The sequence below is a fragment of the Tamandua tetradactyla genome, chromosome 1 (assembly GCF_023851605.1).
Source record: "Tamandua tetradactyla isolate mTamTet1 chromosome 1, mTamTet1.pri, whole genome shotgun sequence".
NCBI lineage: Eukaryota > Metazoa > Chordata > Mammalia > Pilosa > Myrmecophagidae > Tamandua > Tamandua tetradactyla.
Window position 1 is genome coordinate 191,968,250 of NC_135327.1, and position 27,883 is coordinate 191,996,132.

Genomic DNA, 27,883 nt, shown 5'->3' on the forward strand with positions numbered 1-27,883 from the left:
GCCTTCAGCAAAAATTCCTTGAGCAAATTTTCCCAAAAAAATTAATTTTAAAAGTAATCAATATAATAGAAAACCTCAATAAGTTTCCACCCCCACTTTCCCAAGCAGTGTCTAGACAAGTGAGGCAAAGAGGCAAATTGATGAATTTAGGCCATTTTTCTTGCCTGGTTATACAGGAAATTGTCTCATCTCTTTGCTTTGCTTTTTGAGTCTGTATAATGATAACAGAAAACATTGTACATTTAGATATTTTTTTAAAGGTGGATCTTTGACAATAATGGCAGAAAAACTGCCAAACGGCAGACTATCAGCATTTGGTAGAACTTCTGTGTTGATTCAGCCATTTGTCAGTGTACAAGCCATGTCCTTTATGTGAGAATTGATCAAATAAAATTTCATGATTACCTACTACAAAAGGAAAGAAGGAATGGGACTGAGATCTCAGCCAAAAAGAGACCTTCCAGCCTACCCAGTGCTGTACAGTGTACAAAGGTAACTAACAATTCAGGGCAAAACATGATGTTTTCATATCTTGTGTTACAGAACATCTCTCTGCTCCCTATTTCACATAGTAACATTTATCTTTGACATGTGAAACACAGGCTATTTAGGCATTGCTCAAAGATTTGAATGGGCAGCCTTAGAAAATATGGGCAGAGTTTATGGCAATTGCTTTATGCCATTATGTAACTGGTAAAGGTTAACTAAAACGACTCTCTTTATTTAACCATAAGCCATCGAGATTTTGACTAGAAGATTGTTTGAACAAGTCCCAAGTGGGGATAATGCAAGTTGAAGCAAGAAAGTTTCAATGCATCTGAAATTTTGAAGAACACAAATAAAAACATAAATGTGAGGCATATATACACTGTGGACACACAAGATAGCACATGTAGTTCTCAGATGGGAAAAGAAAATCCAGGGTATATAACACAAGATGTTACATTTATTTCCATATATGCTATATAAATAACAGTGTTATTTTTAATTTAATAACTGTTACAATGTACTTAACACTGAAAGCAAGAGAAAGGATATATTTTGAACAATTTTAAAGTAGCTTTTATGTTTACACTTAAAATTTCAGTTCTATTTCAAGTATACTTTCTGTTGAAAATTTGACCTGTATAGATTCTAAAGGGTATATGGACTTTAAATTTTATTTAATGGTAAGAAAACATAATTGAGTATTTAATTTCCTAAAACAGTGCCAAATTACAGAAACACACAGAAAGCAAAAGTACCAGAGAACAAAAATTCATTGAATGTAGGTATGAATTTTTTATTGTATGAGTTGTTGATTCCTAGACAAAAGACTAAATAAACCTTTATATGAATAACTGTATTGTTGCCTGTTTGGAGGAAATTTTAATTTTGTTTATATTTTTAAAGTACTAAAAGCAGAGTCAAAAGTGCCATAAACATTCTCATATTAGAGACTGTGACTCACATCAGTTTTCTAGAGTCCAGCTAAGGACTCTGAAACTATATTAAATCAGGAAGATAGTTGTTGAGTAAAACTTCTCCTGGAAGTATAGTTAATATGATTGATTTAATAAATCATTGAGATTCTGCTGGAAAAAAATGGCATAAAGCAGCAATATTCTGCTGCATTTCATAATTTGCATTTCTGCAAAGTGACCGTTAGCATAATATAGTAATATCATTAAGACAATCTGCACAGATGAAAAGATCTCAAAGCCAATATTACATTTTCATCAAGTAAATGACCATGTGTTTCAATAAACACAATTATGAATGCTAATATACCAACAGATTGAGTAGTTTGATTTTTTTAGCATCATTGTTTTTAGGGGGAAAACAAATTAATCATCTTTGAAATAACACTTAAAAATTCAGATTTTTAAAGAATAAAACGTGCTTCACCACAGCTAGTCTGTTCTCTGAACAGGAGTCAAGTGTTTATAGTTGTTTTTTTTTCTTTCTGTGCTGGTTTAAAACTGTTGTGTACCCCATATTCTTTAATCTTGATTTAATATTGTAGGGTAGTGTATTAGTTAGGGTTCTCTAGAGAAACAGAATCAACAGGAAATATTCATAAATATAAAATTTATAAAAGTGTCTCATGTGGCTGTTTTAGCGGCTCTCGGGGTGTGAGGCTGGTTGTAGCGGCAGCGAAGTATTCGGATTCTTCTGGCCGTGTGGGGATTTAACCGCCACCATGTCGAGCAAAAGAGCAAAAACCAAGACCACCAAGAAGTGCCCTCAGCGCGCAACATCCAATGTGTTTGCCATGTTTGACCAGTCACAGATTCAGGAGTTCAAAGAGGCCTTCAACATGATCAATCAGAACAGAAGAGATGGTTTCATCGACAAGGAAGATTTGCATGATATGCTTGCCTCCCTGGGGAAAAATCTAACTGATGAGTATCTGGATGCTATGATGAATGAAGCTCCAGGTCCCATAAATTTTACCATGTTCCTCACAATGTTTGGTGAAAAGTTAAATGGAACAGACCCAGAAGATGTCATCAGAAATGCTTTTGCTTGCTTTGATGAAGAAGCAACTGGCACCATCCAGGAGGATTACCTGAGAGAACTGCTGACCACCATGGGGATCGGTTTACAGATGAGGAAGTGGACGAGCTGTACAGAGAAGCACCTATTGACAAAAAGGGGAACTTCAACTACATCGAGTTCACTTGCATCCTTAAACACGGAGCAAAGGACAAGGATGACTGAAAGAACTGCTAATTCTGGCCAAACGTTCTTTGTTGCCATTGGGTATTTCTGAGACTTTCTCTAAGAGCCTGTTGCATGCCCTTAGCTTTACTGCTTTTGCCTCTCTTGTATTTATTCTCAGCCATTTGGGGATACATGCATCTCAATAATCAGACTGCAAATGGGACTTTTGTTAAAGTTGAAGTAAAATGGAGAGAAAGATTTGGGAGAAAGATCTTTGCCTTATGAAAGCTTAAGGAAAATATTCTCAGATTTTCGTATTTACTGGATTTTTACTTTTTTTTTTGGTAATAAAAACTTAAAAAAATAAAACAAAACAAAACAAAACAAAAAAAGTGTCTCATGTAACCATAGGAACATAGAGTCCAAAATCTGTAGGGCAGACTGTGAAGCTGATGATTCTGATGGAGGGTCTAGATGAACTCCGCCCGAGAGACTCGCCGATCAAAGCAGGAAGAGAGCCTATCTCTTCTGAATCCTCCTTAAAAGGCTTCCAATGATGAGATTTAAGCATCACTCATTAAAGAAAACACTCCCCTTGTCTGATTACAAATGGAATCAGCTATGGATGTGGCCAACGTGATTGTGACTTAATTCTCCGAAATATCCTCATAGCAAAAGACAGGCCAGCACTTGCCCAGCCAGACAAACAGGTAATACCACTTCATCAAGTTGACACATGAACCTGACCATGACAGTCCATCCCTTGTCAACTTGGCAGCTATACTCATCACCTTGAATCATACCTAATTTCTAAATAGAAAACAATAAGACATTTTCTTTCCTCGCCTAACAATACTCAGCTGTCCTGCATATAACTGGAAACACATTAAATCTCTCCAGAACAGGGTGCAAGTCCTTGAGTAATATATTCATTCTTAAACTTGATATCTTACAACTTAAATAGTATAACATGAGAAAGCAGCATTACAGTCCTCATTTCTGCAATTGATCACATGGTTGTAGTTCATATTTATCACTACCTTCTTCCACTAAACATATCATGTTCCCTTTACCCTCAGCAAGCACTTCAGCTGGCTATGGTTCTTTGCCTGGTGGGATGACCCAAACCTTCATTCCTACATTTCAGAGCCATTGGTTGTCCTTCCAGGACTGGGTTGTTGCAGTTTTCCATTGATTTTAATCATAGGGTGTGGTAGTACTAAAAGACGCCCTAGGGGATCCCCTATATTCCAGGAAAACTCTTCTTTACCTCCATTGTGTAGTTGCAGTCCTATTTCCCTCTGATAGTCAGGGCCAATCACCCCAGCCAGTAATGTAATCCCTGTCTTGGCTTGTTGATCCAGGGGAATGAGTAGCACAAACTGACCAGGTAGCAGTCTTAGATTCCAGTTCAATGGAATCATTGTTGTTTCTCCTGGTGGAAGCACTCCCCCTTTTGGAACTAAAACCTGTAGACCAGCAGAGCTCAAGGTCACAGGGACAGGAAACAAAACTTTTCCTAGTGGATCACTAGCAGTAATAGTAAGTGGTGCCACTCCCATTTCTACCCCATGGTTCCTGGACCCATAGATCCTGACTATGGGAGAAACAGCACCATACAGTGGATGCTGATTCAGAGCATACACAGCTTCTTGGAGAACATTGCCCCAGCCCTTCAAGGTATTGCCACCTAGTTGGCATGGTAATTGAGTTTTCAAAAGGCTATTCCACCTTTCTATCAACCCAGCTGCTTCTGAATGATGGGGAACATGGTAATGCCAGAGAATTCTGTGAGCATGTGACCATTCCTGCACTTTGTTTGCTGTGAAGTGTGTTCCCTGGTCAGAAGCAATGCTGTGTGGAATACCATGACTATGGATAAAGCATTCTGTAAGCCCACAGATGGTAGTTTTGGCAGAAGCATTGTATGCAGGAGGAGCAAACCCATATCCAGAGTATGTGTCTATTCCAGTTAGAACAAATTGCTGCCCCTTCCATGAAGGGAGTTGTCCAATATAATCAACCTGCCACCATGTAGCCGGGTGGTCACCTCAGGGAATGGTGCCATATCGGGTGCTGAGTGTGGGTCTTTGCTGGTGTCAGATTGGGCACTCAGCAGGTCAGCCTTGGTGAGTGGAAGTCCATGTTGCTGAGCCCATGCATAACCTCCATTCCTACCACCATGACCACTTTGTTCATGAGCCCACTGGTCGATGACAGGAGTTGCTGGGGCAAGAGGCTGACAGGCATCCATGGAACAGGTCATCTTATCCACTTGATTATTAAAACCTTCCTCTGTTAAAGTTATCCTCTGGTGTACATTCACATGGGACACAAATATCTTCATGTTTTTAGACCACTCAGAAAAGTTGATCCACATACCTCTTCCCCAGACTCCTTATCACCCATCTTCCAATTATGTTCCTTCCAAGTCCCTGAACATCAAGTCAAACCATTAGCAACAGCCCAAGAGTCAGTATACATATGCACCTCTGGCCAGCTCTCCTTCCAAGCAAAATGAACAACCAGGTGCACTGCTCAAAGTTCTGCCCACTGAGAGGATTTTTTCTCACTACTGTCCTTCAAGGATACCCCAGAAAGGGGTTGTAGTGCTGCAGCTGTTCACTGTCAGGTGGTACCTACATATCATGCTGAACCCTTTGTAAACCAGGCCAGAGTTTTCTCTTCCTAAGTCAATTCACTGTAAGGAACTCCCCAAGAGGCCCATAGCTCTGGTCTGGGAAAGAGAAAGTAATATGGCAGGAGTGGAAACCATGGGTATTTGGGCCACTTCCTCATGTAACATACTTGAGCCTTCAGGACCTGCTCTGGCCCTATCTCATATATACCATTTCCATTTTATGATGGAGTGCTGCTGTGCATGCCCAACTTTATGGCGGTGGGTCAGACAACACCCAGCTCATGATAGGCAACTCAGGTCTCATGGTAACTTGGTGGCCCATGGTTAAGCATTTGGTCTCTAATAAGGACCAGAGCAGGCCAAAAGCTTTTTCTCAAAAGGAGAGTAGTTATCTGCAGCAGATGGTAAGGCTTTGCTCCAAAATCCTAAGGGTCTGCATTGTGATTCTCCTGTATGGGCCTATCAAAGGCACCAAACAGCATCTCTATTTGCCACTGACACTTCCAGCACCATTGGATCTGCTGGATAATATGGTCCAAGTGGCAGAGCAGCTTGTACAGCAGTCTGTACCTGTTGCAGAGCCTCCTCTTATTTAGCCCACCACCCCAAAATTAGCAGCTTTTCTGGTCACTCGATAAATGGGCTGAGTAGCACACCCAAATGAGGAATATATTGTCACCCAAATCCAAAGAGACCAACTAGACATTGTGCCTCTGTTTTGGTTGTAGGAGGGTCCTGATGCAACTACTTATCCTTCACCTTAGAAGGGATATCTTGACATGCCCCACACCACTGGACACCTAGAAATTTCACTGAAGTGGAAGTCCCCTGCATTTTTTATGGATTTATCTCCCATCCTCTGACACACAAATGTCTTACCAGTAAGTCTAGAGTAGTTGCTACTTCTTGCTCATTAGGTCCAGTCACCATGGTATCATCAATATAATGGAGCAGTGTGATGTCTTGTGGGAGGGAGAAATGATCAAGGTCCCTGCAGACAAGATTATGGCATGGGGCTGGAGAGTTGATAAACCACTGAGATAGGACAGTGAAAGTATATTGCTGACCTTGCCAGCTGAAAGCAAGCTGTTTCTGGTGGTCCTTACTAACAGCTATTAAGAACAAAGCATTTGCCAGATCAATAGCTGCATACCAGGTACCAGGGGATGTATTGATTTGCTCAAGCAATGAGACCACATCTGGAACAGCAGCTGCAATTGGAGTTACCACCTGGTTGAGCTTACAATAATCCAGTGTCATCCTCCAAGAACCATCTGTTTTCTGCACAGGCCAAATAGGAGAGTTGAATGGGGATGTGGTGGGAATCACTGTCCCTGCATCCTTCAAGTTCTTAAGAGTGGCAGTAATCTCTGCAATCCATCCAGGAATACAATATTGCTTCTGATTTACTATTTTGCTAAGTAGGGGCAGTTCCAGGCTTTTCCCACTGTGAGAGCCCTGACTGCACGAGATAGAGAGCTAATGTGGGGATTCTGCCAGTTGTTCAGTAAATCTATTCCAATTATGCATTCTGGAACAGAGGAAATAACTTCAGAATGGGTCTGGGGCCCCAATGGACCCACTGTGAGATGAACCTGAGCTAAAGCTCCATCGATTGCCTGACCTCCATAAGCCCCCACTCTGACTGGTGGACGAGAGTGATGTTTTGGGTCCCTGGAATTAATGTCACTTCTGAACCAGTGTCAAATAATCCCTGAAATATCTGATCATTTCCTTTTCCCCAATGCACAGTTACCCTAGTAAAAGACTGTCAGTCTCCTTGGGGACGGCTTGGAGGAAGATTAACAGTATACATTTGTGGCAGTGTAACAGGGTTCTCCCCCAAAGGGATCTGGCCTCCCCTTCATTCAAGAGGCTCTAGGTCTGTAAACTGTCTCAAGGCTGGAAATTGATTAAGGGGCCATGACTCTATGTTTTGTAATTCATGTTAGACTTCTGTTCACTTGACCTAGAACTCTTTTGTTCATACAGCTCAGACAAGTATTTAGTATACTGCCCATCTATTGTATTTCTAGGTACCCCATGATTTACTAGCCAATGTCACAAATCTCTGTGAGTCAGATTACTTTGACTCCTGCTTTGAGTTTGCTGTCTATTATAATAGCCATGTCCACCCTGTCTTTGGCGATTAAGTGCTGCCACCTGGCTTCTGCGAACTTGGAATCCAGTCATCCCCATTGTGTTTAAGGATACCAGCTCAGTGACTGCAGTTCCCACAATAATATCTGACCTACAGAGAAGTGCAACTACAGAGCTCTTCAGGGATGATGGCACTGGTCTCACAAACTTATTTCTCACTGTTCTGGTAAAAGTTGCATCCTCCAGACATTCCTGGGCTGTAAGAGCAGGCTTTGCATGATAAATTCACTCTAACACTCCAATCTCTCTAAGCCTCTGGATCCCTTCATCTACATTATACCAGGGTAGTTCTGGCATTTCAACCTCAAGTAATGTCGGCCACCTTTTGATCCATGTTTCAGCCAGCTATCCAAACAGACTATTAATGCCTTTTCTAACCCCTTGAACTATTCATTGAACGTAGACTCTTTGCTTAGTGGGCCCACATCAGTAAATTCAGCCTGATCCAGCCTTATATTCCTCCCACCATTTCCTATACCCTGATTATTGTCTTTATAAATTGAAAAACTCAATTTGAGTATAATGTACCACCAAATGTGTGATACTTTGCACCTCATCTTTATGGGCCTGTTGAGACTTTAGACTATTTACAGGTCTGGCAAAAATGAGGAGTGGTGAAGGTGGGTCATGAAAAGAATTAGTAGTCTCTTCCAAGCCATTTGCTTCAGGACATTCATTTGCAGTTTCATCTGATGAAACAGGATTAATCACTCTAGGGCTAATTCCTTCAGGTGGAGGTTGGGTGACCAACTCCTCAAGGTAGCCTGGAGGTAGGGCAGCTATGTCCTCAGGGAAGACTATTACAGGGTTATCTAGAGAAGACTCAGCATGACCTAGGGTTTCAACCTTGCCACGAACATCATTATCCATCCACATGTTGCCATCTCATTTTTCAGGGTCACACTCCTTTCCAATCAATGCCCTCACTTTAAGGGCAGATTTCATCCAAGATTGAGATTTCAATTTACATTGTAAAGTTGCTACTCTAACAATAAGATTCTGGTTCTGATTTTCGGAGATCTCAAGTCTATGGCTACAGGAAATAGATTATCCTTCAGGACACTCACAGAGACGTCTACATCTGTCAGATAGCATTTAAGCTCTCTTTTGATGCCTTAAGCCCATCCCTTTCACTTCTTAATGTATACAGTGTACTTAACAACAACCAGCCAACATCTCTATACTTCCTATTTCCACAAAACTCTGTAAAGGTGTCAAAAATATTATCCCCCAGAGCCAGGCCTCATACAAGCAAAGCATTAGAAGAATCAAATGGTGATATTTTGACTATCTCTTTTGCCAACTCACTCCATGGATTGGCAATGTCATTCTGATTATGGGAATCGGAGTCCTTAGTGCCTTTGAGTCCAGTCAGAGTATAAAACCATTCATAAAAACCCATTTTTAAGATTCTGTTTCTTAAGAACCACTCCTGGTACCAAGTTGTATTAGTTAGGGTTCTCTACGGAAACAGAATCAACAGGAAATATTTGTAAATATAAAATTTATAAAAGTATCTCATGTAACCATGGGAATATACAGTCCAAAATCTGTAGAGCAGACTGTGAAGCTGATGATTCCAATGGAGGGTCTAGAAAACTGCACAGGAGAGATTTCCCAGCTGAAGCAGGAAAAGAACCTGTCTCTTCTGAATCCTCCTTAAAAGGCTTCCAGTGATTAGATTAAGCATCCCTCATTAAAGAAGACACTCACCTTGGCTGATTACAAATGGAATCAGCTGTGGATACAGCCAACATCATCATGACTTCATTCTATGAAATGTCCTTATAGCAAAAGACAAGCCAGTACTTGCTCAACCAGACAAACAGGTACCACCACTTAGCCAATTTGGCACAGGAACCTGACCATGACAGGTGGGGTCTTTTTTATGAAGTTGTTTCCAATGGAGTTGTGACCTACCCAATTGTGGATGGGGCCTTTTGATTAGATGGTTTCCATGGAGATGAGTCACAACCCATTCAAGATGACTCTTAATCCACTCAACTGGAGTCCTTTAAGAGGGAAATATTGTAGGAAAAGCTCAGAGCCAACACAGACAGAGACTTTTGGAGATGCAGAAAGAAAATGCCCCCAGGGATGCTGTTTTGAAGACAGAAACCAAAGGACTAGCATATGCCAGCCACATGACTTCCCAGCTGATAGAGGTGTTCCAGATGTCGTTGGCCTTTCTTGAGTCAAGGTATCTTTCTCTGGATTCCTTAGTTTGAACATTTTTATGGCCTTAGAATTGTAAACTTATAACTTGATAAATTCTCCTTTTAAAAGCCACCCCTTTTCTTGTATATTGCATTTCCAGCAGCATTAACAAACTAAAACTCTGTCCTCTTCTGAGATCAGAAGAGGCCCGATAGCTTAATTAGCTGACCTTACTATTAGAACGTGGTGTAAACATGGGAGCACGGAGAAGTTTGATTTCTCAGGCACATTAAGTAAATATCCTACCCAAAGTTATCAATGTAGGGCTAGACTAGAGAATCTAAAGGGTAAATCACAATCTTTTTTTGCTACTTTTTAAAAAATTGTATAATATAATATATATACAAAACAAAAAAAGAAAAAAGTAATGGTTTTCAAAGCTCTCTTCAACAAGTAGTTACAAGACAGATCCCAGAGTTTGTCATGGGCTACCATACCATCATCTCTGATTCTTTCTTCTATCTGCTCCAGAATATAGGAGACTAGAAGGAAGAAATAATTTTTTATCATCACAATCAGCTTTTCTTTTTTGTGAAAAATAGCATATATACAAAAAAGCAACAAATTTCAAAGCACAGCACAACAATTACTTGTAGAACAGATTTCAGAGTTTGGCATGGGTTACAATTCTGAAGTTTTAGGCTTTCATGTCTAGTTGCTCTAAGATACTGGAGACTAAAAGAAATATCAATTGAATGATTCAGCAATCATGCATGTTTGTTAAACCCAACATTCTCTGTATAATTTCACCATCACCTTTAATCTCTCTGTCTCACTCTTTAGGGTTATTTGGACTATGGTCATCCTAACATTTTCATGTTGGAAGGGGCTGTCAGTAATATGGGGCATGGGATGGATCTAGGTGATGTTCTGGAGAAGCTGGACCCTTAGGACTCATGTGCTCCAGGGACCTGTCTGGACATTGTAGCTTCTGGAAAGCTGCTGTAGTGAATAGAAACCATGTAGAATCTTATATAGTACCTGTTCTAGTTTGCTAGCTGCCGGAATGCAACACACCAGAGATGGATTGGCTTTTAATAAAAGGGGATTTATTTTGTTAGTTCTTCAGAGGAAAGGCAGCTAACTTTCCCCTGAGGTTCTTTCTTACGTGGAAGGCACAGGATGGTCTCTGCTGGTCTTCTCTCCAGGCCCCTGGGTTCCAACGACTTTCCCTGGGGTGACTTCTTTCTGCATCTCCAAAGGCCTGGGCCGAGCTGCAAGTGCTGAGATGAGGAATGCCAAGCTGCTTAGGATGTGCTATGTTGCACTTTCTCATATAAGCACCAGCCAATTAAGTCAACCGTCATTCATTTCAGCAGGCATGCCTCCTAGCCGACTGCAGATGTAATTAGCAACAGATGAGGTTCACGTACCATTGACTTATGTCCGCAGCAACAAAACTAGGTATGCTCACCTGGCCAAGCTGACAATTGAATATAACTAACACAGTGCCCTAGGTGTTCTTTAGGATTGGTTGGAATGGTTTTCATTGGGAGTTGGCAAGTCATGATAGGTAGCAATGTCTAACTGGAGCTTGCAAAAGAGTTACCTCCAGAGTAGCTTCTCAGCTCTATTTGAACTCTCTCACCCACCGACACTTTATTTGTTACACTTCTTTTCCCCCTTTGGTCAGGTTGGAATTGTTGATCCCGCAATGCCAGGGCTGAACTCATCCCTGGGAGTCTTCTCCCATACTGCCAGGAAGTCTTTCACCCTTGGATGTTATGTCCCACTGTGCTGGTTTGAAAGGAAGTATGCCCCCTAAGAAAAGCCTTGTTTTGATATAAATCCCATTTCTTAAAGGTAGAATAATCCCTATTCAATACTGTATATTTGAAACTGTAATGAGGGATCATCTCCCTGTTTGATGTGATTTAGTCAAGAATGGTTGTTAAACTGGATTAGGGGATGACATGTCTCCACCCATTTGAATGGGTCTTGATTAGTTTCTGAAGTCCTATAAAAGAGGAAATATTTTGGAGAATGAGAGATTCAGAGAGAGTAACACTACAAATCAGAGATTCCACCAGCCAGCGACCTTTGGAGATAAAGAAGGAAAATGCCTCCCGGGGAGCTTCATGAAACAGGAAGCCAGGAGAGAAAGCTAGCACATGATGCCATATTTTCCATGTGCCCTTCCAGCTGAGAGAGAAGCCCTGACTGTGTTCACCATGTGCTTTCTCACTTGAGAGAAAACCCTGAACTACATCAGCCTTCTTGAACCAAGGTATCTTTCCCTGGATGCCTTTGATTGGACACTTCTATAGACTTGTTTTAATTGGGACATTTTCTCAGCCTTAGAACTATAAACTAGCAACTTATTAAATTCCCCTTGTTAAAAGCCATTCCATTTCTGGTGTATTGCATTCTGACAGCTAGCAAACTAGAACACCCGCATATAGTGAGACCACATCTGAACAACAAAAGTGGTCCTCCAGAACTAACTCTTAGGCATAGCTATAGGTAGGCTAAGCTTCTCCACTACCTACATAAGCTTCACAAGAGTAAACCTCAAGATCAAGGGCTTGGCCTATTGATTTGGTTGTCCCTAATGTTTGACATAGTATCAGGGGATTCCCTGATTAAAGTTTATTAGTCCCATATTTTTTTCCCCATCCCTCAAGGACCTTGCCAATACTTTTTGATTATCTGCTTAATATATTCTAGTATGTATCCAGGCATTACCTATACAATATTAATACTATACAAGATTAAAGGGCCTTATTCTTACTCCGAGCTCCCTATGTTTCAATTGTTCAAATGAGCTATCCAGACAGCTTCAGTTAGATTACGTGCTGCAGAAAATTTAGGTTCTGGACAAAATAAACCTTTCTTCCTTTGGTCTCAAAGAGTGAGTGTGGTTCTAAAATACGGACAATGTTTTCCTTACCCCTGTGTTCTGAATAACCTTAATGCCAACCTGATTGGCTTCATTCTTATCTCCAAACACCAGGTTATACATGTATAAAATGTCCTCTCAAAATTCAGAAATAATAATTACCACTCCAGACTAAATGCGTGTTATAAGAGCTGATAATCTTTGTATCAATAAGGATCCATAGAACACTTAACTGCACAATAAATACATCCAAGGAAATCTGCTTCTCTGGTCTGTTGCATCAGCACAAGCAACTTTCAGAACAAGTTGCTCTCTAGCCTTGCACAGATTTGGGCAGGAGAAAGCCATCCAACTTCTCCCATAAAAGTCAGATTCATCATCAAGAAGAAGACAAGTGAGGTGTGTAAGGGTCGTCACTTTTACATGAATCAGTTTTACCAAAAGATATGGACAAACAGGTAAAATGGAAACAAATAAAAAGATAGGAGTCAGCAATATAGCAAGTCACATCAGCCTGCAATAACAGCTCAGGTATCACTGGAGAATATAGGTTCCTGGAAAAAAGCAGCATGTTAAGGTAATTTAAAATTAACCTTTACTTGAGGTCAAGGAACATTTCCATTTTCAATCATTTTTTGACAAAATGCCTTCAAGAAAAATTTTTAAGGGAGCACAATGACCACAATTTAATCTTATCCTGAAAATATATCTTAGACATTAAAAATATCAATAACTGTATTCCTTGGCTGTAACTGCAAATATAGATCCATATAATAACTACCTATCCAGGCTTCAGTCTGCAAATATAGTTTCTTGAAACAGTCTATAGTGTGATCTTAATTTTTAACCATTTACCGTATTGTTAAGTCCAAGAAAACTTCAGAGTAAAGATATATATGTACAAGCATATGATCTTTGGGTTTTTATCACCTAACTGGACTTTCTACAGCATTAATTGGTTAATTAATATATCAGAGTGGAGTTTTCCAGAGGAGCTTCTCTACAATTTACCACCAAGTCTCTTTGTTATATTCCCACCAACTTAGCTGCAAATAGTCACACTATTATTTGGATCATAATTATCCTCTTATCTGCTTCTATCCACTCTTTCAGTTTGGGAACTAAAATTATAGATGCAACATTGAGAATGAGAAATTTTCTGTATCATTTCAAAAACTTGTTAAATATTTTGAAAAGTTCTGACTCCTTGATCTACAAGTGATTCCCCAGTGTCATTAGACAGAACAAACACCTGGCTACACATTCCCTCAATTCTTCTGAATTTTGACTAGCAAAATTTCAAGTACATTAAAGTGAACATTTTAATACTTTAATGTTGAGATTGAGTAATCTATATAGCGACTTTCTTAGGGATCATATTTTTTGCTGAGACTTTCTGTTTTTCATTTAACTAAAATGTGTTCATTATTGCTTATTGAAGCATTATTTTCATTGCTGCTTTAAAATCTTTACCAGAAAATTCTAGCATCTCTGTCATCTGGATGTTAGTATCTGTTGATTGCAACTTTTTTCCTTCAGTTTAAAGTCTTCCTGGTTTTTGTATGATGAGTGATTTTCTACTGAAACCTGGATAATTGTAACATAACACTATGTTTCTCATTTAAACTTCTCTTTTAGTGGCTTCCTTTGACACTACTAGAGAAGGGAAAGGGTAAAGGTTGCTACCCTGTGGGATGGAAACTCAAGGCTTCCCACTTGGTCTTTGTTGGTCTAGGTAGAGGTGGAGCAGTAGATATTCCATGGTGTTTGGCTGAAATAGAGCAGCTATTATCTAAAGTTTTCTGTCTTGCTAAGCTTCCCCTTTCTGGTCCTTTGGCTACAGAAAGTAGGCTTTGGTTGGGGCTTTTTTGCATGTCCCCATTGGTATTCAGGGTTGCCAGCTTCTTCAGCAACAAGTCTGGGATAAGTGAGGCAGAAAGAAAACTCAGGAAACACCACTGTGTCAGTACTTGGGTCCTGTTCTCGTCTGCTAGCTACCAGAATGCAATATACTAGAAACAGAATGGCTTTTTAAAAGGGGAATTTATTAAGTTGCTACTTTACAGTTCTAAGATTGTGAAAATGTCCAAATTAAGGCACCAATATGAGGTTACCTTCACTCAAGGAAGGCCGATGAAGTTCAGGGTTTCTCTCTCACCTGGAAAGACACATGGTGAACATGATGACATTTGCTAGCCTTCTCTGCAGGCTTCTCATTTCTTGAAGCTCTCCCAGGGGTGTTTTCCTTCTTCATTTCCAAAGGTCTCTGGCTGCATGGGCTCTCATGGTTCTCATGGCTCTGAAGCATCTTCCAAAATGGTTCCTCCTTAAAGGATTCCAGTAAGCTAATCAAGACCCACCTGGAATGGATGGAGTCACATCTTCCTCTAATCAAAGGTGAATACCCACAATGCGGTGCCCCACATCTCTGCGGAGATAACCTAATCAAGTGTGCAACCTACAGTACTGAATAAGGATTAAAAGAAACGGCTGCCTCCATGAGACAGATCAGGATTAAAACATGGCTTTTCTAGGGTGCAAAATCCTTTCAAACCAGCACAAGTCCTAAGGTCCCTACCAATATGCCTTCTCTCCACCTTTCAGGGTCTTCTTATATTTCTTCCTATATAATAGACAGGTTTTTTTGTACTTAGCAGGAGAAAGAAGGAAAAGTTATCTACTCCATCTTTCCAGAAGCAGAAGTCCCTTTCTTTAAACACTTTTTTTAAAAATAGAAATCTCCTGTGTTAGTAATATTTCAAATTCTTGAGTTCACCCAGGGCCAGTGATGCCTAATAGAAGTTTGTTGATGAATAAAAAATTTGTTAGATGCTTGCTCTAATGTGCCAGATGTGTTCTGGATGGCCTAGCTAATAAAAGTTGCCATTCACATAAAAGCATGCTACTCTGAAATAACATTTTGCTAAAAACATGAAAAGAACATAGAACCAACAAAAAGAAACTCCTACTTTAGTTTGTATTCTGTAAGGAAAAGGTAAATATGTAACAACTTTGACAATTCTAAGGTAAGGACATTTTCACGTGGTCCAATGGTTTATTTGATGGAAGCCCACAATGTTAGCTTTTGCTGGCATACTGGAACATGCTTGCTTGATGTGAGGTGAAGGGTAAGCTATAGAAAGAAGAATGAAAGAAAGGGAAAAAATGGTATTTCACGGAGATTTTTAACATGTTAGCTAGGAACATAAGATCTGGAGCTAGACTTCATTTGTCCAGTTACTGGCATTAACTTTTTAATGGGATATTCCAAAATAGCAAGCATTACCAAAGTCCTAATAGCTTGGATGAATAAAGGTTTATTTCTCTTTCATGCTACATATCTAAACTAGAGCAGGGTGGGGAGGGGACTCTGTTCCATTCAGACCCCAAGTGAATGTAGGCTTTTTAAAGAAGCTGCTAACTCAACATGTAGTTTCAGAATTCACCATAGCACTATACAATATTTTATGTTATCAGTTATATGCTTTGGCCTGGAATTAATCAACAGCGGTGTGCTGTGGCTGGCTCATGCTGGCTCCTGAGCGCTGATGGCTAAATATTCAGGAGTTTTATAAGCTAGCTGTTAAACACAGCCATTGTTTAAATTAAAGAGACTTCTAACTTTAAAAATTATAAATTTTTAGAATTATATTTAAAATAAAGTTCATAAATATTAAAAACATATAACTTCCTACATTTATGACTGTTTTCTATGCTCCTGAGTTTATGTGAATAGTTTGTATGGTGGAAATACAGTATAATGGTGAGTTGCCACGCAACTCTTTCCAACCGTGCACTTAGCGATAGCAGCTTGGTGACTTGAAATTAGCTATGGTGGAGGATTTACACCATTGCAATTGACAAATCCTGTAAATCAAGGTGCAATTTCTCGTTTTGTGGATTTTCTATTTTTAATAAATTAATAAAGAAAATATTAACACAGACTAAACTTAAAGGTGTATCATGTCTGTATCCATTACATTATGTAGAGCCCCCCATACTGAGGAAATATTTTTCCAGTATTTTAAAACTATTATCTAATTCAGCAGAGATGTTTTTTGCATCATTGACAATTGAGTAAAGTTCTGACCTACATCCTCATTGTTTGACTTTCATATTTTCTCATGAAAATACTGACCAACTTCATGTTAGAACTATACTTGTCCATCAATTGCAGCCATAGGTGGGTTATAAATACAAAAGTGTGGCTAAAATCAATGAAGGCATTCTGTGAGAATCAATTAAGAGTATTGTATATTTTATAATTGTTTAACAATTGTGTGCTGTACATTCTGTATATCCGTAGAATTTATGCTAACATATGGGTATATATACCCATATATACATCCAAATATGCTTTTTTTTTTGAGAGAGAGAGAGAGAGAGAGAGCTGGTTGCTAAACATTTACTAGTGTACCACTGGTGATACATCACTTCTACTTATATCCTGTAGGATATTTCCTTATTTGCAATATGGGAGAGTTGTCATTTTTTTCACTAACTTATTTCCTGGCATGATGGGGAATTACTGTATTTAAGTATTATCATACCAAAGGCAAGCCAACAAATCCAGTTTAGTAAATTGAATAGATTGGAGGGCACAAGGATTGGAGCCCCAGTATATTGCTCTTGCATAGTATATTTTCAATTATAATAAGAACAACTGAAATACTAACCTTTTTCAGTTAACCACTATAAATCGGGCACTTCACATACGTCATTTCATTTAATTCTCACGCCAGTTCTCTGAAGTTGTCGCTAATATCACAGTCAGGCTAGAGCAAAGGTATGCTTAGCCTCAGACACAAAATTTAAGAGGACATCAAAATTCGAGATAAAAATATTTTGATTCAGCCATTAAAAATCAGATTATGCAGTGAACAAAATATCAACATTTTAAGTAAAATCAGGATTAGTATCTGTATTTCTTTCTGCCTCAGGTAGTCTCATCCTCATTTTGTAGATGAGAAGCTTGAGGCCTTGCTTTAGCCATCTTTAGAATCTAAAATCCTTTCTCTGCTTAAATTTTTCTTTTTTCTCTTCCTCCTGTCCCTTCCCGATTAACCTGAAGCTCAAGTAGAACTAGGAAAAATATATAAAATTGACTCACAGATGGAGCATTGAACTTCATGAGTCACATTTAAAATCTCCTGGAAGAGAGGACTTGTCATTAAATTGCCTTTACGAGTTACAGATGGTAAAGCTGAGATACCCACTCCTTTCCTTCCTTTCATTGTCAGCTAATGTCACTTATTTGCTGAAGTGCATAAGAAGTACCACCACATTTTCTAAGACTGTCACTCTAGGTTTATATTCAATCATAGTTCATTAGGGAGGATTAATTGGGGAGGAGGCAAGTCTGAATTAAAAATCAGCAAAGTACTATGTTGAAAGAAGTTCAAGTTTGTTACATGCAATCCTAGGCTTAATTCAAAAACAGTGCTTGAATTGTTACTAAGAAAATGTCTTAAAGGGCCTATTTTAAAGCACAGAGAAGACCTATTTGTACATTAGCAGAAAGTAATGTGTTTTAAATCCTTGATAATAGCTTGTTTTCTTAAGTAGATCAACCACCCCTTTTAAAATCCTGTTTGTTTATTCTCTTAGCAAATCTCAAGTAAATTTCAACTCAACCCGTCTCTGAATTTTCACAAATTCCAAAGTAACGAAATCCAAATTAGAAGCTTAATTATATATAATATTTCTGTTTAAAGGGCATTAATTAAGCTGCTTTGCACTGTGAGCCCTAGAATCTGGTTTGGCACAGTTGTTCCATGATCTGAAATCTAATGTGATTATTTTCTGGATGAATCCTTTGCCGTGAAATTTAACTGACTATTTGGTTCGAGTTGATGATCCATAAATAATAAGATTGTCTCTTTTCTTTCTTTCTTTCTTTCTTTCTTTCTTTTTCTTTTTGTTGGTAAAGTCAGACTTTCATTGAATTAAGCATCTGGATGGTACAAAAGCTTCCTGATACCAAAGACTTAAGACAATGGAAGGAGAGATAAGATTCTGAAAAAACCTAATCCCTATACTTTTTAATATATTGTTATTATGTTTTTGCTTAAAAATGATTGAGAGTTTCAAGATTTGATTTAAGATTATAAGGCTAAGGAACCAACTTTAAGAAAATGTAAGACTATCTTAAAGTAGAATTCTCATGTTGTTTTGCAAATGGCATGTGAAATTCAGAGAGAATAATTAAGCTTGGCGCAAATGGAAAATCAAAGGTAGTTTAGATTAGTTACACACATTGTGCAAGATGTTTGTTTATTGATAGCATGAACCCCTACCCCTGGATCATTTTGGCTTACTAGACAGGCTAATTCTTCTCTTAATGATTCATAAAATGAAAATATGCCTCCTCTTACTGAGATCAAGTCTAATACAGGTGGTAAAAAGTTGCTTTTATTTTACCATAAACAGTAACAGTACAAACCCCATATCTCCATATACAAAGAAAGAGTAAGCTTATTGAAAATGAGGATTGCTAGTTTTTTTTGAAAGTAGAGGCAAGCTTGTATTTTTAAAAACCTTAAAAAGATTTAGAGGTTGATAATGAATCATATTGTGAGCATTAGACTGATTGAAACAGAAACTAAGAGTCAGAGATGGATGAAACATCAGTTTAAACTGTTTTTCTCACTGAGTGGTCCCTAAAAGCCCTACTTTAGTAAAGGGTCAGTAGGATACATAAGGTGATCACAGCCTGAACTGCACATCCACAACATTTAAAAAATATAAAATAAAAAATGTAAAAACTACAAACCGCCGCCATCTAGCCCTCCTCTTCCCCCTGCTCCGCCGGCGCTCCCGCCGCCATCTAGCCCTCCTCTTCCTCTGTCTCTGCCGGAAGCACTCCCGCCGCCATCTTGCCCTTCTCTTTCCCCTTCTGCTCCGGCGGCGCTCCATCCACCATCTTATCCTTCCCTTTCTCCTCCTACTCCAGCGGCTCTCCAACCACCACCGTGCCCTCTTCCGCCTTCACCGGCTCCTCCGCCACCGTCCTCGACAGCCTTGCCATCCTCACCTTTCCTCCTCCAGAACAGCTACTAGGGGAGTAGAAATGATATAGAACAGCTCCTGGAGCCACGACAGAGATCAAAAAGACAGCGTACCCCATCCTAGAATGGCTGACTGGCTGGGAGAACCAGCTCCGGTGAGATCGCCAAGGCGCGAGGGCTTGCCCGGGCAGGACGACAAGCGGCTGGAGTCCCTCCCTTCCTCCATCCCGGGCCAGCTGGCAGAATTGGGCAGTGGTCCCCTCAAGCCGCGGTGGCTGGCGCCCCCACCACGCGCGGCTCCCCGGACCAACTGAGAGAATTGGATTGGAAATCCCCAGGCCGCGGAGAACAGTGACCGGGGGGGGGTCCCTTCCAAACACGTGACTCCCTGGTCCGGCTGGGAACGGTGCACTCTTCTGGGCTACGGCGGCTGGCGCCCTCCCGCCACACTTGGCGCCCCGGGCTGACTAGGAAATTCGGATGGGCGCTCTCCCAGGCTGCGGCGGCCGGCGACCCTCCCCGCATTCGGAACCCCGGGCCGGCTGGCACTCTTCCAAGCTGCTTCGGCTGGTGAACCTCCCCCACGGCGAGAGTTTTCCAAAGTTAAAGGACCCACAGCACATTTACTGGTGGGACCCACAGACAAACGTGTGCCACGAGCGCCACTTACTGGGCAGGATAAGAAAAACAGAACCCAGAGATTTCACAGAAAAATCTTTCAACCTGTTGGGTTCAACACCCAGGGAAATCTGACTAAATGCTCCTCCCTCCCTCCTTCCTGGGCTGGCTGAGAGTCTCGGAGAGGCAAGTTTCCCAAGCCATGGCGGCCGGCGCCCCTCTTTTGCGGGCGGCTTCCTGGACTGGCTACGAGTCTCGGATCAGAGGGCTACCCAAGCCGCGGTGGCCGGTGACTGGTGCCCCTCGCCCGCGGGCGGCTTCCTGGTCCGGTGGCGAATTCCCCGGGACATTGCGACCGACACCCCTCCAGTGAGAGGAGGGAATTTCCGACAGTGACAGGGACTGGGTCCAACCAAACACCAATAGGGGAATTAATAAAGGAGCCACAGGGTCCCCTCAAGCCGCGGCGGCTGACGCCCCCACCACGCACGGCCCCCCGTACCAACTGAGAGAATTGGATCAGAAAACCCCCAGGCCGCGGAGAACGATGACCGGGGGGATCCCTTCCAAACACGTGAGACAAACGTGTGCCACAAGCACCACCTACTGGGTAGGATAAGAAAAACAGAACCCAGAGATTTCACAGAAAAATCTTACAACCTCGTTGGGTCCGACACCCAGGGAAATCTGACTAAATGCCCAGACGCCAGCAGAAGATAACGGTCCATGCTCAGAAGATTGAGAATCTTCTCAGTAGATTTGACTGGTTTGGCCCAGTCAAAGGAACAAACCGATAATTCAAATGAGATACAGGAGCTGAGACAACTAATGCTGAATATACGAACAGAAATGGAAAACCTCTTCAAAAATGAAATCGATAAATTGAGGGAGGACATGAAGAAGACATGGGCTGAACAAAAAGAAGAAATAGAAAAACTGAAAAAACAAATCACAGAGCTTATGGAAGTGAAGGATAAAGTAGAAAAGATGGAAAAAACAATGGATACCTACAATGATAGATTTAAAGAGACAGAAGATAGAATTAGTGATTTGGAGGATGGAACATCTGAGTTCCAAAAAGAAACAGAAACTATCGGGAAAAGAATGGAAAAATTTGTACAGGGTATCAGGGAACTCAAGACAATATGAAGCGCACAAATATACGTGTTGTGGGTGTCCCAGAAGGAGAAGAGAAGGGAAAAGGAGGAGAAAAACTAATGGAAGAAATTATCACTGAAAATTTCCCAACTCTTATGAAAGACCTAAAATTACAGATCCAAGAAGTGCAGCACACCCCAAAGAGATTAGACCCAAATAGGCGTTCTCCAAGACACTTACTAGTTAGAATGTCAGAGGTCAAAGAGAAAGAGAGGATCTTGAAAGCAGCAAGAGAAAAACAATCCATCACATACAAGGGAAACCCAATAAGACTATGTGCAGATTTCTCAGCAGAAACCATGGAAGCTAGAAGACAGTGGGATGATATATTTAAATTGCTAAAAGAGAAAAACTGCCAAACAAGACTCCTATATCCAGCAAAATTGTCCTTCAAAAATGAGGGAGAAATTAAAACATTCTCAGACAAAAAGTCACTGAGAGAATTTGTGACCAAGAGACCAGCTCTGCAAGAAATACTAAAGGGAGCACTAGAGTCAGATACAAAAAGACAGAAGAGAGAGGTATGGAGAAGAGTGTAGAAAGAAGGAAAATCAGATATGATATATATAATACAAAAGGCAAAATGTTAGAGGAAAATATTATCCAAACAGTAATAACACTAAATGTTAATGGACTGAATTCCCCAATCAAAAGACATAGATTGGCAGAATGGATTAAAAAACAGGATCCTTCTATATGCTGTCTACAGGAAACACATCTTAGACCCAAAGATAAACATAGGTTGAAAGTGAAAGGTTGGGAAAAGATATTTCATGCAAATAACAACCAGAAAAGAGCAGGAGTGGCTATACTAATATCCAACAAATTAGACTTCAAATGTAAAGCAGTTAAAAGAGACAAAGAAGGACACTATATACTAATAAAAGGAACAATTAAACAAGAAGACATAACAATCATAAATATTTACGCACCGAACCAGAATGCCCCAAAATACGTGAGGAATACACTGCAAACACTGAAAAAGGAAATAGACACAAATACCATAATAGTTGGAGACTTCAATTCCCCACTCTCATCAATGGACAGAACATCTAGACAGAGGATCAATAAAGAAATAGAGAATCTGAATATTACTATAAAGGAGCTAGACTTAACAGACATTTATAGGACATTACATCCCACAACAGCAGGATACACCTTTTTCTCAAGTGCTCATGGATCATTCTCAAAGATAGACCATATGCTGGGTCACAAAGCAAGTCTTAACAAATTTAAAAAGATTGAAATCATACACAACACTTTCTCGGATCATAAAGGAATGAAGTTGAAAATCAATAATAGGTGGAGTGCCAGAAAATTCACAGATACGTGGAGGCTCAACAACACACTCTTAAACAACGAGTGGGTCAAAGAAGAAATTGCAAGAGAAATTAGCAAATACCTCGAGGCGAATGTAAATGAAAACACAACATATCAAAGCTTATGGGATGCAGCAAAGGCAGTGCTAAGAGGGAAATTTATTGCCCTAAATGCCTATATCAGAAAAGAAGAAAAGGCAAAAATGCAGGAATTAACTGTCCACTTGGAAGAACTGGAGAAAGAACAGCAAACTAATCCCAAAGCAAGCAAAAGGAAAGAAATAACAAAGATTAGAGCAGAAATAAATGAAATTGAAAACATGAAAACAGTAGAGAAAATCAATAAGACCAGAAGTTGGTTCTATGAGAAAATCAATAAGATTGATGGGCCCTTAGCAAGATTGACAAAAAGAAGAAGAGAGAGGATGCAAATAAATAAGATCAGAAATGGAAGAGGAGACATAACTACTGACCTCACAGAAATAAAGAAGGTAATAACAGGGTACTATGAACAACTTTACGCTAATAAATACAACAATTTAGATGAAATGGACAGGTTCCTGGAAAGACATGAACAACCAACTTTGACTCAAGAAGACATAGATGACCTCAACAAACAAATCACAAGCAAAGAAATTGAATTAGTCATTCAAAAGCTTCCTAAAAAGAAAAGTCCAGGACCAGACGGTTTCACATGTGAATTCTATCAAACATTCCAGAAAGAATTAGTACCAACTCTCCTCAAACTCTTCAAAAAAATCGAAGCGGAGGGAAAACTACCTAATTCATTCTATGAAGCCAATATCACCCTCATACCAAAACCAGGCAAAGATATTACAAAAAAAGAAAACTACAGGCCAATCTTTCTAATGAATATAGATGCAAAAATCCTCAATAAAATTCTAGCAAATCGCATCCAACAACACATTAAAAGAATTATACATCATGACCAAGTAGGATTCATCCCAGGTATGCAAAGATGGTTCAACATAAGAAAATCAATTAATGTAATACACCATATCAACAAATCAAAGCAGAAAACTCACATGATCATCTCAATTGATGCAGAGAAGGCATTTGACAAAATTCAACATCCTTTCCTGTTGAAAACACTTCAAAAGATAGGAATACAAGGGAACTTCCTTAAAATGATAGAGGGAATATATGAAAAACCCACAGCTAATATCATCCTCAATGGAGAAAAATTGAAAACTTTCCCCCTAAGATCAGGAACAAGACAAGGATGTCCACTATCACCACTATTATTCAACATTGTGTTGGAGGTTCTAGCCAGAGCAATTAGACAAGAAAAAGAAATACAAGGCATCAAAATTGGAAAGGAAGAAGTAAAACTATCACTGTTTGCAGACGATATGATACTATTCGTCGAAAACCCGGAAAAATCCACAACAAAACTACTAGAGCTAATAAATGAGTACAGCAAAGTAGCAGGTTACAAGATCAACATTCAAAAATCTGTAGCATTTCTATACACTAGTAATGAACAAGCAGAGGGGGAAATCAAGAAACGAATCCCATTTACAATTGCAACTAAAAGAATGAAATACCTAGGAATAAATTTAACCAAAGAGACAAAAAACCTATATAAAGAAAATTACAAAAATCTGTTAAAAGAAATCACAGAAGACCTAAATAGATGGAAGGGCATACCATGTTCATGGATTGGAAGACTAAATATAGTTAAGATGTGAATCCTACCTAAATTGATTTACAGATTCAATGCAATACCAATCAAAATCTCAACAACTTATTTTTCAGAAATAGAAAAACCAATAAGCAAATTTATCTGGAAGGGCAGGGTGCCCCAAATTGCTAAAAACATCTTGAGGAAAAAAACGAAACTGGAAGTCTCGCGCTGCCTGACTTTAAGGCATATTATGAAGCCACAGTGGTCAAAACAGCATGGTATTGGCATAAAGATAGATATATCGACCAATGGAATCAAATAGAGTGCTCAGATATAGACCCTCTCATCTATGGACATTTGATCTTTGATAAGGCAGTCAAGCCAACTCACCTGGGACAGAACAGTCTCTTCAATAAATGGTGCCTAGAGAACTGGATATCCATATGCAAAAGAATGAAAGAGGACCCATATCTCACACCCTACACAAAAGTTAACTCAAAATGGATCAAAGATCTAAACATTAGGTCTAAGACCATAAAACAGTTAGAGGAAAATGTTGGGAGATATCTTATGAAACTTACAATTGGAGGCGGTTTTATGGACCTTAAACCTAAAGCAAGAGCACTGAAGAAAGAAAGAAATAAATGGGAGCTCCTCAAAATTAAACACTTCTGTGCATCAAAGAACTTCATCAAGAAAGTAGAAAGACAGCCTACACAGTGGGAGACAATATTTGGAAATGACATATCAGATAAAGGTCTAGTATCCAGAATTTATAAAGAGATTGTTCAACTCAACAACAAAAGGACAGCCAACCCAATTACAAAATGGCAAAAAGACTTGAACAGACACCTACCAGAAGAGGAAATACAAATGGCCAAAAGGCACATGAAGAGATGCTCAATGTCCCTGGCCATTAGAGAAATGCAAATCAAAACCACAATGAGATATCATCTCACACCCACCAGAATGGCCATTATCAACAAAACAGATAATGACAAGTGCTGGAGAGGATGCGGAGAAAGAGGCACACTTATTCACTGTTGGTGGAAATGTCAAATGGTGCAACCACTGTGGAAGGTAGTTTGGCGGTTCCTCAAAAAGCTGAATATTGAATTGCCATACGACCCAGCAATACCATTGCTGGGTATCTACTCAAAGGACTTAAGGGCAAAGACACAAACGGACATTTGCACACCAATGTTTATAGCAGCATTATTTACAATTGCAAAGAGATGGAAACAGCCAAAATGTCCATCAACAGAAGAGTGGCTAAACAAACTGTGGTATATACATACGATGGAATATTATGCAGCTTTAAGGCAGGATAAACTTATGAAGCATGTAATAACATGGATGGACCTAGAGAACATTATGCTGAGTGAGTCTAGCCAAAAACTAAAGGACAAATACTGTATGGTCCCACTGATGTGAACCGACATTCGAGAATAAACTTGGAATATGTCATTGGTAACAGAGTCCAGCAGGAGTTAGAAACAGGGTAAGATAATGGGTAATTGGAGCTGAAGGGATACAGACTGTGCAACAGGACTAGATACAAAAACTCAAAAATGGACAGCACAATAATACCTAATTGTAAAGTAATCATGTTAAAACACTGAATGAAGCTGCATCTGAGCTATAGATTTTTTTTTTTACTATTATTATTACTTTTATTTTTTTCTCTATATTAGCATTCTATATCTTTTTCTGTTGTGTTGCTAGTTCTTCTAAACCAATGCAAATGTACTAAGAAACGATGATCATGCATCTATGTGATGATGTTGAGAATTACTGATTGCATATGTAGAATGGTATGATTTCTAAATGTTGGGTTAATTTCTTTTTTTCCGTTAATTAATAATAAAAAAAAAACTACTGCAAAATTATGTTCTCAGGAACAATCTAGATCTGGATTGAAAATGTGTCTGCTGTGTTTTGAATTTTAAAAATTGGTACTCAATTCACTTATTGGAAAACTTTTAAGTAGTTTGACGCAAGGGTTGTATGAGTATTTTTTCAACAGTAAATTGGATGCAATCAATTATTTACTCTTAAAATTAAAATTAAACAGTCAGATTGAGATAGACAGTATGTATAAATTGCATGCAAAATTTTGAAGATAGTATGGGAAAGAATGTAAAATATATCATTAATAATTGTTTATACTGATACCATGTTGAGACAATATTTCACATATTTGGGATTAAATAAAATACATTATTAGTCATTTTTTAATTCACCTATTTCTTTTTGCCTTTTCAATACAGCTACTAGAAAATGTTAAATTCCATATGTTGCTCACATCGCATTTTTGTTAGCGCTGATCTGGGCCCACACCTGGTTGCCAGGTAAAAATCAGATAGAAACTTAATTGTTTCTGGGGGAAGGATAGACTAGACAGCAGTAGGGAGAAAGACAATCCTCTGGGGTTTAGCTTCCTTGGAAGCCTATGGTCTATGCCAGTTTGAATCTGGGCTTGGGGAAAAACCTAAACTTCAGTGGAAGAACTTTTCCGTTAAGAGATTACTTATCATGCCAGGTATTCCCTGCCAAACCAAGGCTTTTAAACTCTGTGTGCTGCTCCTTCAAACCTTGCTTTCTTAAAGCTTTTATATCCTCCATGGTTTGCTTAACAAAACTGTTCAAAAAGCAGTATGAAAATCCCCTTTTACCACCCAGTTTCCAATTACAGCATGGCATGGCTTCCCCTGGATACCACTCCCTTAACCCCAGCTAAGAAAAACGTATGAACAATGAAATATCCCCCAATGCCCAGCCTCCCGCAATCTCATACTCCAAGCTCTGGTAGAGACAACATAAAAGGTTGGGTCTCTGGTGTCTGAAAAGAAGTTCTTCTTATTTTGATTTGAACATTTCCCTTCTCTAACAGAGGCCTTGCCCTCTCTACATGGACTATGAAACCTCCAAAGAAGTGAAACTGCCTCTTCAGTCCAAATGCCCTGGGAGAAATTCTCCTTGCTTGACTAAAGAATGCTGTCTCTGCTCAAGATCAAAACATGGCTTGCTCAGTTTATCAACAAAAACCACCTGGACCACTAAGATAAATGGTTTTTTTCCTTAGTAAATCAAGGAATAACCTGGTTCCTTGCTCAAGTCTCCAATTGGCCCATACTGTTGCCTCCTGTTAGGCAGTGATTCTCAACCTTGACTACATACAGGAATCATTGAATAGCTTTCATTAAAAAATTTTTAAAAAAAGAGGTCCCAAGCCTAGGCCAGACTGATGAGATTCAGAGAAGCATCCTGAAAAGAGCTTGGCCAGACAGAGAACACAGATGCACCCTGACCCTTTTCTCATTCACACTAATTACATATCTTCTCTTTCTCTCTCTCTCTCACACACATACACAGAATGAGTCAAAGTGGGTAGGGAAATGGCCGAAGCATTCTTTCCAAAACTTTCAAGTGGGTATAACATCTTATTTTATGTGTCAAGGCAGAGAGAGCAAGAAAGTGGATCCAAATGTCTACGATGCTTTAGGCAATGCTTTGCATGTGTTATTTGCTCAGTGATTATTTGAGGAAAGAAAAATTGTCTTAATCATGTCACAAATAGCCCATAGCTCTTCACAGCAGTTTTGTGACTATAAGTCAAAATTAGAAAAG

General features: G+C 39.5%; 1 protein-coding gene and 1 pseudogene across 1 annotated transcript in view; both read left to right on the top strand.

The window, feature by feature from the left end:
* Positions 1 to 27,883, top strand: part of CNTNAP2 (contactin associated protein 2) — a 1,376,829-nt gene that overhangs the window by 832,237 nt on the left and 516,709 nt on the right. The window lies entirely within an intron of this gene.
* LOC143673764 (myosin regulatory light polypeptide 9 pseudogene) lies at positions 2,094 to 2,854 on the top strand (annotated as a pseudogene).